Consider the following 11,323-nt stretch of genomic DNA (forward strand, 5'->3'; position numbering starts at 1 on the left):
TGTGGACTGGCGGTCACTCACTGCTGTGGCCACCGCTCCCCTGGCTGACGGCTCTTCGGATGAAGGGGAAGGAAGCGAGGTCACATCCGTCCCCATGTGTAGGTGGCCCTTGGTGGGGCAGGGTGGCCACAAGCTGGGCACAGGCTGGGGAAAAGGGTGGGTGGGACAAAGTAGGACATGGGGTTCCCAGGAGTGGGGGGCTCAGTGGGTTTGGGGACACAGGGCTGGGTGTCTAGAGGAATGGGAGATCCCTGGGATGGGGTGCCTGGGGAATGGGGGTGCTGAAGAGTGGGAGTCATTGGGAAGGGGGGGTGGCATGGCAATGGGGGTCCCCAGAGCTGGGGGGAACTCAGGGATGGGAGTCCCAAAGGAATGTGGGCCCCAGGGATTTGGGGTCAGGAGAAGGAGGTCCTCGGGATGAGGGTGCCGGGGGAATGGGGAGTCCTGGGAGAAAAAAGGCTCTGGAGAAAGGGAGATTCCAGGGGATGGAATGAACAGGAGAGGGTTCCTGGGGAATGGAGTCCTGGGCCATGGAGATCCTGGGGAATGTCCGTCCTGGGATGCAGGTCCCAGGAAATGGAGGATATAAGGAATGGTGCTCCCATGATTGGGATCCCAGGGGAATGGGGGCGCCAAGTATGGGCAGTGGCTTGGTGAGCCCGTGGGTCAAAGCTCCTTCCCTGGGTGCCTCAGATTTTGGGGTGACCCAGGGCCCAGCAAGGTTCCCACTGGATGCTTGTTTTTTGGGAGGGTCACCCCAGGTAGGTTCCAAGAAGGTCTGGGCCTGGGTCCCTATAGCCCCAGGGGCTTTTTCTCTTCTTTATTTCCACTCCCGTCATTTTCCCCCTCAATTTCACAACGCCCACTTCGTGCCTTGATGATTCTGTGGAGGCCACAAGCAGGAAACGGGTTGGAGAAAGTCCAGGGTGGGGGAAGCAGGGGTGAGGGGTCTGCAGGGAGGGCTGGGGAGGCTGTGCAGGATGGGACTATCAAGCTTCCCCACCCCACTCCACCCACCGCCAACATTTTCATTTTCCTGCAGAAAAAGGAAGAGGCTGTTCGACATGTTTGATACTCTGGGGGTGGGTTCTTTCCTGGAGGGATCCTGTCCCAGGGGGAACACATGCTGAGCAAGGGGGTCCTGTCCTGGGGCATGGAAGGTCTGGAGGGTGGCCAGACTTTTCCATTCTTCCTTGTCCCCTGCTGGATCTGAGCCAGCAAGAGCAGCTCAGAAATGGAGCCTAGGGCAGGAAGGGGCTCCCAAACTCCTGCTCCTTGAAGCCAGTGGCCATCCAAGAGTAGGGCCCAGCCATGGCCCAGCCCCACTACACAGGGATGGCCATTGCCCAGCCCTGCTCTGGCCAGCCCCAGGTGGCAGCCAGGACCTCAGGGTCCCCCCTGCCCCCTTGGCTTTGATTCTGGCAGCTTTAGAGCTGCTGCAGAGGTGAGAATTTTGGGGGGGAAAAAGACCTGCCTGTGGTTTACTCAGCCCTGCAGGAAGCACAAAACCCAAAGGGAGCCCAAGCAGTAGCTCTGTAGGGGCCTTTGATGGTTTTCAGAGCGGGGCTGGCTGGAAAGCCCCCTGCAGGGGCAGCTGCCAGGGAACCAGCCCGGAAATGCAGCAATTGCTCATTTTGTCCCTTTGCCCAAGGGACTAAGAAAATCACAAAACTACTGCAAAGACAACAACAATCTGCTCAACAACCTGACCTAAACCCTCCTTCTTGAACAAAACCTGCAGCCTTCGGGAACCTCCTGGAAGGAAGCTTTGGGTTCTGGACGTGCACACCAGAAAAGAGGGAAAAGTGTGGAAATATCGAGCAGGGGCTGCACGTGAGGGGCTGGGGAACAGGGGTGTCACAGCAGGAGCAGGGAGTGCCCAGGCAGGGGAATTCAGGGCAGGCTGGAGTGGATTTACCAGGGAATCAGACCTTGAGGCACACACAGGCATTCCCAGAGATTGCTGTGCACTGTCCCAAGGATGGACAGAGCTTCTGCCCTTTTTCCATGGAAAGTCAATCAAATTTCAGAATGGGAATGAGCAAAATGGGGAGAGTTCCTAAAGATGGCCTAAGAAAAGGCTTCCTTATGGGCTGGGTTGCTGCCCAGCAGGCAGGGAACAATCCCATGGAGCTGTTGGACACTCAGGGAGATTCCACACTCTCTGTTATCCATAAGCAAATGCTGCTGTGGGATGCACCAAGGGAATCATAAAGAGAGCAAAAAAGTCTCATTTCTTTGGGATTAGTTTGTGTTTTTCTTGTGAGGGAGTTGTGGGGAGAGCAGTGTTTGGAAGGATTCTATAAACCAGACGAATGACCTCTTCTTTCTGCTACAGGAAAGAGAAAGTGAATGTTGGCACCAGGTGGGCAGTGGGAGAATTCAGGAAGGGGACAGGGACACATCACCCATGAGTGTCACCCTCCACCCAGGTCCCCACAACTGGTGTCACTCTCATGGCCCCCACAGGTGTCCCCTGGCCCTGCCCCACCTCAGGATCCACATGTGACCAACGTGGAGCTGTTGGGAACCTACAAGGGACAGCAGGACTCCCATCACTACAATGACATGCTGTGACATTGGAGGCACTGGGGGCACTGGGGACACTGGGGGCACTGGGGGGCATCGATTCCCCTCAAGGGTCTCTTCTTCCTCTTCACAGCACCCCATGGGGCTCCTCATTCCCCCTCCCAGTGCCAGGGGGGCACACAACCCTTTTAACTCTTATTGTACACAAAATGCAGCTTTTGATTAAACCATGTGAGAAACAAGGCTCACTCTTTAAAATTTGTAAATGATTAATAAGGGATAAAAGGATCAGTAAACAGCATGCTGGGTGCTTGGAAAATGCCAGATGCACACCGTTAAGTACAACAATTTGTCTTACACACCTTTTCATTGTATTGCTTAAATACATACTCAGGAAGGTTACACATATTCAAATTTTCTTTCTAGTTTACATGTCCCGGGAATTTTTTTGCTTGGTTTTGCCCTTGATTCATTTTCACAAAGTACATGCCATACTGCAGAGTAAATTTATATCTTTTATGTTCTCACAAGGCCCCCCTGTTTTGTGGTTTGACAGTTCTTGATAAAGAAAGGGTCAGTGGTAAATTCCTCTTTGCAGTCTTTCTTTTGATGTTTATTTACTTGCTACTTTTCAGTGTGTTCTTATCACACAGATGAGATACTCCACCAGTACATTCATTCAACATTAGCTATTTCACAAAATTATCTGAGTTATTCTCACCATTGTCACTTAGTTACACAAATAAAGGCATTAACTACTTCTGCAACAGTTCATGTTGTAAAACACAACACATTGTCTCTATCTTGATATTCTGTGAGAGACCTAACTATATTTATCACACTGAAATATATATTCTACACAGTGATTAGGGTAGAAAGGCTGACAAACTGTAGTGTATCAAAAGCTGTAAAAAAGTGATTACAAACTGTATTGTATCAAAATAGTTGGCAAAAAGTGATATAATAGAGAAAGCCAATGACTGCATAGTTATGAATAACAGGGAGAAGGTATATTGAAGGGTTTCTTTGACTTCTCCTTATCCTGCTCTGATTTTGACAGCAATAAATTCAATTCACATCTCTAAATCCGAGGCAGTCTGGCCCATGACAGGATTTGATGAGTGATCTCTCCTGGTGCTTGTCTCAACCCAGGAACCCTTTGCTCAATTTTCTCTCCCCATCCAGGTGTGGAGGGCAGTGAGGGAGCGGCTGTGGTGGGTGTGGGGCATCCGGCCACTGTCCACCCACGGGAAGGCAGGAAGGAGGAGGAGGGTCCAGGTCAGGTTATTGAGCAGATTGGTGTGGGATTTGCAGGAGTTCTGGAGGTCTCTCAGTCCCTTGGGGACAGAGACAAAATGATCAATTCCTGCATTTCCAGACTGATTCCCTCCCCTGTAGGGGTGGTTTGCAGCCAGCCCTGCTCTGAAAACCATCAAAGGCCCTCGCAGAGCCACTGTTTGGGCTCCCTTTGGGTTTTGTGCTTCTTGCAGGGCTGAGCAAACCACAGACAGGCCTTTTCCCCCACAGAATTCTCACCTCTGCAGCAGCTCTAAAGCTGCCAGAATCAAAGCCAAGGGGGTGGGGGTGGACCCTGAGGTCCTGGCTGCCACCTGGGGCTGGCCAGAGCAGGGCTGGGCAATGGCCATCCCTGTGCAGTGGGGCTGGGCCATGGCTGGGCCTCACCCTTTGATTGACAGGGGTCCCCAGGATGTGTCACCCCTGGGACAGTCTCCTGGCCAGGAATATGCAGGGACATTTCTGGAACTGCCACCCGCTGGTAAAGGTTCCCCCATTCCAGGATGTGTCACCCTCTGGGACAGGATCCTCCCAGGACAGGAGCCCCCTGGATGTGCACACCCTGGACAGCCGCCCCCCCGCCCCCCCCGCCCCTTTCCCATCTGAAACTGAGCACAAACAGCCTCTTCCTTCTTGTCCAGGAAAAAGAAAGTGAAAGGGTTGAGAGGGCACAGCCCAACAGCTCCATCTCCCACAGCCTCCCCACCCTTCCCTGCACTCCCCGCTCCCCATTTTCCCATTCCCCTTGGTCCCCCCAACCCCTTCCCTGGTCAGGTGCTCTCTGGGATTGCTGAGCCAGGAACTGGGAGTGAGGGGACCTAGCACAAAAGTGAGGAAAATAAGGAAAAAAGAGAAATAAAGAGAGGAGGCATCAAGGGCATGGGAGGGCACAGAAGCAGGGGACCCCCATGTGATGTCTGCACAGGAAACCAGCACCCCATTTGGGCAGGGCTGTTCCCTGGGTCACCCCAAAATCTGAGGCACCCAGGAAAGGAGATGAGATTCCTGTACCCATCCAGCAACTTCCCATCCCTGGTACCCCCTTCCCCTGGGAACCCAAACATGGGAGCCCCATTCCTTATGTCCCCCCATTCCTGGGACCCCCATCCCAGCAGTACCATTCCCCAGGATCTCCATGGGCCAGCACCCCACTCCCAAGGAACCTTCTCCTGTTCATTCCATGCCCTGAAATCTCCCTTTCTCCAGAGCCTTTATTCTCCCAGGACTCCCCATTCCCCCGGCACCCTCATCCCGAGGACCCCCATCTCCTGATCCCTATTCCCTGAAGTCCACATTGCCCTGGGATTCCCATCCCTGAGTCCCCCAGGCCCTGGGGACCCCATTCCCATGGCACCTCCATTACCAGTGACTCCCCCTCCTTAGCTGCCCCATTTGGCAGGCACCCCATCCCTAGGATCCCCCCATTTCCCTGGACACTCATCCCTGACCCCCGAAACCCACTGAGCCCCCCACTCCTGGGAACCCCATGTCCCACTTTGTCCCACCCAGCCTTGTCCCCAGCCTGTGCCCAGCCTGTGGCCACCCTGCCCCCACCAAGGGCCACCTACACGTGGGGACGGATGTGACCTCGCTTCCTTCCCCTTCATCCAAAGAGCCGCCAGTCAGGGGAGCAGTGGCCACAGCAGTGAGTGACAGCCAGTCCACATGGCTGGGGACACCAGAATGGCCGGGAAGGTGGCACTGCTCCTGTGGGGTGACTTCCCCAGGCAGAGGCCTGACACCGCAGGGATGGGGAGGGGAGGGGGCACATGGGGGCTGTGGGGTCCCCTAAGGTCCCCAGTGCCAGCAGAGCCAGTCCATGTTACCCACAGTGGACCTTGGTGGGACTGTGACTGATGTAGGGTGGTTTTGGGGACAGGAACAGGGAGCAGGAATTTGGGGATGGTGATGTGGGAGCAGGAATGTGGGGACGGGCCAGCATGGGCTGTGTCCATGGTGTCCTTGTGCCTGGGGTGTCCACAGTGTCCCCATGTTCTGCCTCAGCCCAGGGTGGCCTCAGAGTCCCTGTTCCCAAGGTGTCCGTGCCACATGGATGTGGTGTACGGGTGGCTGTGATACACACATGTCCCCCTGCCTCACCAAATCTTTTGGGGACTACCCAGACACACTTTCCCACAAGAACTGCTGTCCCCATGGTGACAGTTTGGGCAAAGCCCCCACAGACTGCACCCCGTTTGCCTGTGTCTCCATGGTGCCACCCCCTCCCAGCCCTGTCCCTTCTCCCTTCCAGCCCAGACCCTCGGCCTCTCTGGTGAGTCCTCGGGGAATGCCATGTCCCCACCCTGCACCCTGCTGTCCCCGGCCCATGCTGGCCCTGGCAGGCTGGTGTTCCTGGTCACCTGCAGGTGCCCAGACCACCAGCTCCTCGTAGAGCTCCCCTGGACACTGCCGGTGCTGTGGGACATGGTGACACTGACCTGCCAGGGCTTGGGGACCAATGGTGCCACCACCAGGTACAAGGACACGAGGCGCTGGTGGCAACAGGGACGCGACGACCGCCTCATTGTTGCCCTGAGTGGCACCTACACGTGTGACAGACCGGGCAGTGGTCTCAGACCCCCTGTGACAGTCTTAGATGGTGAGGGGGGATCTTAAATGATCTCAGTGACCCCTGACAGGTTTGGGTGGGCTCCACACCTGTGGGTGGCTTCACACTGCTTGTGTGGCAGGAGCCTGTGCCCTGCACACAGGGGCATCCCAGTGCACCCAGATGTCCCCGGTGCCTTTGGGACCCACCTGTGACCTATCTCAAGCCCCTCAGATAGATGGGACCCTCCTGTCCCACAGATGAGCTGGTGCTGCAGATGCCAGCATGGGCGCTGCTGAAGGGGGACACGGTGACACTGAGCTGCTGGGCCCGGTGGAACAGCCCGGTCACCAAGGTGTGATTTTTCAAGGATGAGAATAATCTGACAAAGTCCCTTAATGCGACTGAGCTGTCCCTGTCCCCCCTCCAGCTGAACCACAGCGGCAGCTACAGCTGCAAGGGCTGGGTGAGGTCCTGGTCAACAGGATCAGCAGCAGTGACAGTGACAGTGCACGGTGAGCACCCCCACGGCTGGAACTCCCATCTCCTGACAACCCCAAAGCCCTTTCCAAGTGCACTCTGAGTCACAGTCCTCACCTTCCCTCTCCTTCCCTGAACTCTTTCTTGTGCCAGTGCTGGAGGGTCCCCCAAGCCCACCAGGGGGGTCCCCCTTGACTCTCAGCTGCCTCAGCATCCCCAGCCCCCTGCGGCTCCAAGCCTCCCTCCTGCACTCCCCCTCCTGTTCTATCAGGATGGGCAGGTGGTCGGGGGTCCACAGGGGTCCCCACAGCTGTTGGTGCCTGCTGTGGGGGTCTCCCACTCAGGGAATTCCACCTGTGAGGTGGCCTCTGAGGGGGAGGCTGTGCAGAAGAGCAGCACCTGGCTCTGCGTCACGGTGCACAGTGAGTGCGGGAATGGGCACGGGAAGTACCCACAGCCTCCTGGGGTCCCCTGGCTTGGGACCTCCATGTCCCCCAGACACATTTCTTGGGTCTCCTCTTCTCTGCCCTGTGTCCCCTCACCCCTCTCTGGTGTGACCCCAACATCCCCCATCACACCCATCCCCCCCATCCCTTTCCCCCCACACTTGCTGCCAGCCCCTCTCTGTGGCCTCAGCCCTGTCTCTGTCCCCACAGTGCCTGTGGCCAATGCCACCATCACCCCTGGTCCCCTGTCACACCAGATGTGTGCAGGTCACAATGTGACCCTGCGCTGCTCAGTGCAGGTGGGCTCAGCCCCTTTCACCTTCACCTGGCTACACAACAGGAAGGAGGTGGCCCGGGGTCCCCTCCCCCAGTTCGGGGCCATCACCAACATGGGACCTTCAGGCACCTACCAGTGCATGGCCACCAACCAGGCAGACGAGCATCGCGTGTTCCGGGCACTCAACCCAGAGCTGGTCCTGGCTGTGAAACAGCGGGGATACTGCAACCAAGGTGGGGTCACACAGGGTCACCAGGGAGTGCAGGACCCCTGGGGTGATGGGTGATCCTGGTGTGTCCCCCTCTGTTTCTTGCAGTGGCTGCAGGGGTGGGTGGAGCCTTTTTGTTCCTGCTCCTGCTCATGGGTGTCATGGTGGCCTGGCACCAGTTGCACTGTGTGGGTGGGTCACAATGGGGGGACAGAGGTCGCAGGGTGTGGTAGTGGCCCCCAGAATTGGGCAGTGCGTGGGTAGCACCCAGAGCCCCAAAACTGTGACAGTGTCTGGGGGTGCTGTAGAGTTTGGGGAGGTGCTGGAGGGTCCTGCAGGGATGTTGGGGGTACTTTCTGAGGCCCTGGGGGTGTTTAGGGGGATCTCTGTCCCTGCTGGGTTTTGGGTTCTTGAGGCGGATTTGGTTTGGAGCACTGGGGATGTTCATGAATTCTAGAAGCCTTCAGGGATGCTTGAGGGTCTTGTGAGAAATCGAGGTGACCCGACAGTCACCCCTCCCCTCTTTCCTTTGCAGCTGCCAGGAAGATTCAAGAAAGGTGAGTGATAGTGGAACCCTGGAAGATGTTAAAGATAGAATCTGAAAATGTTATGCTTTGTATTTTCCAGATCAACTGCACCTGCGTAAGCAGTATGATAAATGATATCATTGTTAGATGTGGCGATTGTTTAGTAATTAAATATAATTATTATATAACCATAAGAAGAATCATGAGAAACTATGTTGGAAATTTAAAGGGGGCTTTGCCTAGCTGAATTCTATGTATACAATAGAACAATATAAGTTTAATAATTAACATGAAAGTTATATAACGATAGAATATAAAAACATGTTCATCTCGACTGTATGGTCGGAGTCAGATTTGGGTTTGTACCCCTGACACCCAGAGCTCTTCAATAAAAGCACCTGCATATAATCATTCTCATGATTATGTGTTCCTGAACGCTAACATTTTGGTGACCCAGATGGGACCCTGTGAGTGCTGCTGAGCCAGTTCACGACTCGATCATGCTCCAGCCGGCACCGAGGGATTCTCAGGGAGCCCATTGGCCGCGACCGCCTCCGCCGCTCACAACGTCCCCAGGAGAAAGGTAAGGTGCTTTTACTTTGGTTTGGTTGCCTGCCAATAAGACACGGCAAAAGCTACGCTTGGTTGGGCTAAGGAATTCCTGGTGGTATGGCCTAGGCACCGTTCCATAAGACATCGTGAAAGCGTTGCAGGTTCGGCATTTGTGGTGTATTTTTGGATGGAGAAGCTCAAAGGGATTTTGGGCAGCAATGCCTCTATTCCGCAAACTTCTCCTTTGGGGTGCTTATTAGCACATTGGAAACAGGGTAATTTTGGGGAAGAATTACATAAAGCTAAGTTGATTAATTATTGTAATACATGGTGGCCAGAATATGTCTTGGAGAATGGCGAAAAATGGCCAAAGTACGGGACTTTGTAGTATAACACCATTTTGCGGTTAATGTCGTTTTGTAAGCAAGAAGGAAAATGGGATGAGGTTCCGTATGTTGATTTGTTTTTCTATTTGTGGGAAAAGCCAGAATGGCAGGATGAATGTGGATTAATGGTGGTTAAAGCATCTGCAAGTGATAAGTGTGGGGTTTGTGAGAAACATTGTCTAGAACACTTGGCGTTGAAAGAAAGCCTGAATAGGGAAAATTATGCAGATACTGATTTACAGGTAGCTCCAATAAGACCAAGAGAACCTAACCCTATCCCATCTGCTTCATCTGTCCCTATCCCACTGCCTGCTCCCACTTCACCCGAACCTGAACCTGTCTCATCCAGTACACCTTTCCCTCTTTATCCTCCTCTCCCATCGTCACCTGACTCCTCTTCCTCGGAAGATGAGCAAAACCTAACTGTGATAGAAAGGAAGGGGAGGGATGCAAGTGAAAAAAATAACAATGGTAATAAATCAGTGACCCCAGTAGCCCATAGAACCCGAAGCCTGACAAAGCTTGCCCCAGTTGTGAATAGAAAAGATATGGGCAGACAAAAACAGACTGTGATTGCCCCCTAACAACAAGGAGTAAGAGTGGAAGGGCCAGTATTTGTAAAGGTGCCTTTTTCTCCTGCAGATTTAGTTATTTGGAAACAATCAGCCGGAACTTATAGAGAAAATCCTGATAAAATGGCACGAGTAGTAAAAATGGTTATAAAATCTCAGAATCCTGACTGGGATGACATACAAGTAATATTAGATACCTTGATGGATTCTACCGAGAAAGAGATGGTACTCAAGGTGGCCAAAGAAAGGGCAAGAGAGGATATCAGAAACAGGCTTGTAACAGGAAATTTAGATGAAAATTTCTCAACTGAGGATCCAAATTGGGACCCTAATTTATTTTGCGACATGAGGAAATTACAGAAATATCAGGAGTGGATCCAAATAGGAGTTCAGAATGCTGTGCCCAAAACTATAAATTAGTCTAAATTATATGAGGTTTGTCAGGAAAAGAAAGAATCTCCTACTGGGTTTTGGGGAGGGGCTTAGGGAAGTAGCAAGGAAATATACAGATCTCCAAATGGACACAGAATAAGCAAAGGTACAGCTCACTCTCATATTCTCGGGTCAGTCACAGAACGATATCAGGAGGAAACTGCAAAAATTAGAAGGGGACGAATTAAGGGATTTTGATAAGCTACTTGAGGTAGCCTGGAAAGTATATAACAATCGCGAAAGAGAAGCTAGTAAAAGGCAGCAGCAGAATCTTTTGGCAGTAATACAAGGAAAGGGGAACCCAAATTCCAGGGGATGTAACAAGAATAGCCGAGGTAAGAGACCAGTTACACAGGGGTTAAGCCTAAATCAATGTGCATATTGCAAGCGGGAGGGGCACTGGAAGCGAGATTGTCCAGACTTGTTTCGCCAGGGCAATCAGTTCCAGCAGGCTACCCAGGAGATGGTTTTGGGGGAGCATACCAGCTGACTAGACATGGAACCAGGAAAACACGTTCAAGAGCCTGTTATAAATATACAGTTAGGGCATAAGGAGGTCAAATTTTTAATAGATACGGGAGCTACTTACTCTGTATTAAATGATTTGCAAGGAAAAATTGGGGACAAGGAAACAACAATAGTGGGGGCTACAGGGAAAGAGGAAAAACGGCCATTCTTGCAACCCCTAGATTTATGTTTTGGAAACAAGGTTTTATCACATGAGTTTTTATATGTACCTGAGTGTCCAATTCTGATCTTAGGGAGAGATTTGCTAGTGAAACTTGATGCGGTAATAACCTTTGAAAATGGAGAGCTTATAATGAAAATACCTGAATCAAAGACGGGACAGATTTTAATGATCAAAAAAAACCCTGTTCCGTCTATCCCTAGGGAGGTAGAAGATGCAGTGATTCCCTCTGTATGGGAGACAGATATACCGGGGAAATCTAAATTGGCACAACCAGTGCATGTAGAGTTAAAAGAAGAGGCGAGGGCTGTACAAGTCAAACAGTATCCCATAAAACCAGAAGCACGGCAAGGAATAGTAAAGATTATTGAGAAATTCTTGA

The sequence above is a fragment of the Fringilla coelebs genome (assembly GCF_963513975.1).
Source record: "Fringilla coelebs genome assembly, contig: SCAFFOLD_30, whole genome shotgun sequence".
Taxonomy (NCBI): domain Eukaryota; kingdom Metazoa; phylum Chordata; class Aves; order Passeriformes; family Fringillidae; genus Fringilla; species Fringilla coelebs.